Genomic DNA, 3,659 nt, shown 5'->3' on the forward strand with positions numbered 1-3,659 from the left:
GGGGGGTTCAGTGTGGGGGTGGTGACGTCACGCAGGGGTCACGTGGTCTACTGGAGGTTCAGAGAGAGAGGGGTCTGTAGGTGGGGGGGGGGGGGTGGTGACGTCACATGGGTCACGTGGTCTACTGGAGGTTCAGAGAGAGAGAGAGGGGTCTGTAGGTGGGGGGGGGGGGGGTTCAGTGTGGGGGGCTGTTGACGATTATCTGAACCGGGCCTCCCCTAGGTCGACTCAGCCTCAACTGAGTAGCTGGTGTAGCGGTGTGTAGTGAACATCGCTAGCCGGCCTTCATAGGTGCTCGCTAACAGCACTTGCCCCTACAGTCTGCGAAGGCTACACGGGGGATCTTTGCCTTGGTAGGTGTCTGTGTGAGTGTGTGGGGAGCGGTGGGCGTAGTGGTTAGCGCCACGCTGCGCTACGAACCCGGCGACCCGAGTTCGATTCCCGCTCACGGCCAACACCGGTGACGATTATCCGAACCGGTCCCGTGGCTCCCCTAGGTCGACTCAGCCTCAAATGAGTAACCTGGCGCGGTGTGTGACCATCGCCACTGGGGAGACAAAGGCGGCCGGGCGTGGTGGTGCTGGCCACCCACCCCCTCGTGTGCCACAGTGCCGGCCTTCATAGGTGCTCGCTAACAGCACTTGCCCCTACAGCCTGTTAGAGGCTAAATGGGGGATCTTTGTGGGTGTGTGGGTGTGTGGGTGAGCATTGTGTTACCCCAGGACGAAAATAAACCCTCCGGTCAAGAGGAATGTCCTCTACTCTCTCTCTCTCCCTCGTTCTCGTAGGCTGGGTGTGTGTGGGTGTGTGTGGGTGTGTGGGTGTATGTGTGTGTGCGGTTTCAGGAAAGGGCGGTCCTGCACAGATGCCATATTTTCTGTCCGTCTGCTACAGCAGAGGTGTAGGCATTTCCAACAAGACCTACATCTCTGCTTTATTGACCAGGCCAAGGCCTATGATACCATCCGTAGGCCTGGCCTCTGGGTTGTTCTTCGTGCTTTCGGAGTCCCTGACCCTCTGCTCACGATCATTAAGGACCTTCATGATGGTGAGTGGGCCCGGGCAAAACTACGTGGCCGGGAGTCGGAGCCATTCCCTGTACACCTTGGGGTGCGACAGGGATGTCCTCTGGCTCCCACATTATTAAACATCTATTTCGACCGCGTAGTTCGTGAAGCCTTCGATGGCTGTACTGGATGAATTTCCATCTGGTACATATACAATGGCAGGCTGATCGATGCCCGGGTGCGGTCAAGAGATGGCTCCCTATTGGTCAACCACGTTATGTATGCCGATGATTTGGGAATTGCTGCTCATTCAGAGGAGGAGTTGGAGACGCTGCTGCTGAGACTGGAGCGTGCCACTAAGAGGTGGGGCCATACCATCAGCCCCACAAAAACTAAGCACCTTCCTGGGTATTTTGTACCATCGGACATTCCACCCCCACAACTCCCAATCGGTGATGGGGCAGTTGTGGAGAGAATGGAGAGTTTCCCATACCTGGGCAGTGTGCTCATGACCGGATCCGGTTAAACAGCAGAGATCTCACTCCGAATCAGTCGAGCGGCAATATCTTTTCATCGGTTGCGTAACGCTGTGTGGAAGCTACCTGGTCTGTCGCTCCGCACGAAGCTTCAGGTCTTTCGGCCACAGTCATTCCCTCCCTTCTCTACGCTTGCGAAACGTGGACCCCCCTAATGAGGCATCTTCGCCGGTTGGAAACATTTAGGCTGGCCTGCCTACAATCCTTCCTGGGTTTAACCTGCAGGCTGGATTGTGTGAGGAGCTCACAAATCCTTGAAAGATCTGGGCAAAGTCCCATCGGTGAGCTCCTCCGGCAGGCAAGGCTGCGTTGGCTGGGTCATGTAGCCCGCATGCCCAGCCACCGCATGCCTAAACAGCTTTTGTTAGGCCGGATCGAGGGGGCTAAACGGGCGCGGAACGGGCTAGAGGAGAGATGGAGTGATGTGGTACAGGAGGACGTGGAGCTGAGTGGACTTGCCGATGACTGGTACCAGCGGTGTCAGGATCGGCCTCTGTGGAGGAGGCTCGTGAAGGACGCTACTGGGCAGTTGGAGGCAGTCGCCCTCCAACAACAACGGAGGGCGGAGGAGCGACGCTCACAACAACGAGCGGAGCGCCGGGTGGCTAAAGCACAGCAAGTTGGCACAGTAGGGGGCACATGTGGTGCATCAGCCAGTCATCTCGGTCATCTCGGTCAGTCGACCCGTGGCACCTGCTGGGTCTGCCCCGTGACCTCCTGCCAGCGGGCGTTCGACACTTCACGTGGTAGCCTCAAGGTGCACATGGCCTGGCACAAGCGTCGTGGTGACGTCACCGCCACATAGTGGCGAATGGCGGTTGTTGTTGTTGCTGTGTGAGTGTGTATGTGTGTGGGGAGCGGTGGGTGTAGTGGTTAGCGCCACACTGCGCTATGAACCCAGCGACCCGAGTTCGATTCCCGCCCACGGCCAACACCGGTGACGATTATCTGAACCGGTCCCGGGGCTCCCCTAGGTCGACTCAGCCTCAAATGAGTACCCGGTGCGATGTGTAGCCACCGTCACTGGGGAGACAAAGGCGGCCGGGCGTGGTGCTGGCCACCCAGCCCCTCGTGTACCGTGCCGGCCTTCATAGGTGCTCGCTAACAGCACTTGCCCCTACAGTTCGTTAAGGTTATATGGGGGATCTTTGTCTTTATCTTTGTGCGTGTGGGTGAGTGATCTCCAGTCCACGTGTTCCCCTCTTTCTGTCTCACGGTGTAATCACCACCACCACCACCACCATCACCACCATCACCATCACCACCATCACCACCATCACCACCACTACCACTACTACCACCACTACCACCACCATCACAATCACCATCACCACCACCACCATCACCACCATCACCACCACCACCACCATCACCACCATCACCACCATCACCACCACCATCACCACCATCACCACCACCACCATCACCACCATCACCACCATCACCACCACTACCACTACTACCACCACTACCACCACCATCACAATCACCATCACCACCACCACCATCACCACCATCACCACCACCACCACCATCACCACCATCACCACCACCATCACCACCACCACCATCACCACCACCACCACCATCACCACCATCACCATCACCACCATTATCACCACCACCATCACCACCACCATCACCACCACCATCGCCACTACCACCACCACCATCACCACCATCACCACCATCACCACCATCACCACCGCCACCACCATCACCACCATCACCACCACCATCATCACCACCACCATCACCACCATCACCACCACCACCACCATCACCATCACCACCACCATCACCATCACCACCATCACCACCACCACCATCACCACCATCACCACCACCACCACCATCATCACCACCACGATCACCATCACCACCATCACCACCACCAACATCACCACCATCACCACCACCACCACCACCACCATCACCACCATCACCACCACCATCACCACCATCACCACCACCACCATCACCACCATCACCACCACCACCATCACCATCACCACCATCACCACCATCACCACCACCACCACCATCACCACCACCATCACCACCACCATCACCACCACCACCACCATCACCACCACCATCACCACCATCACCACCA

Source organism: Lampetra planeri, unplaced genomic scaffold (genome assembly GCF_965212315.1).
Source record: "Lampetra planeri unplaced genomic scaffold, kcLamPlan1.2.h2 scaffold_350, whole genome shotgun sequence".
Taxonomy (NCBI): domain Eukaryota; kingdom Metazoa; phylum Chordata; class Hyperoartia; order Petromyzontiformes; family Petromyzontidae; genus Lampetra; species Lampetra planeri.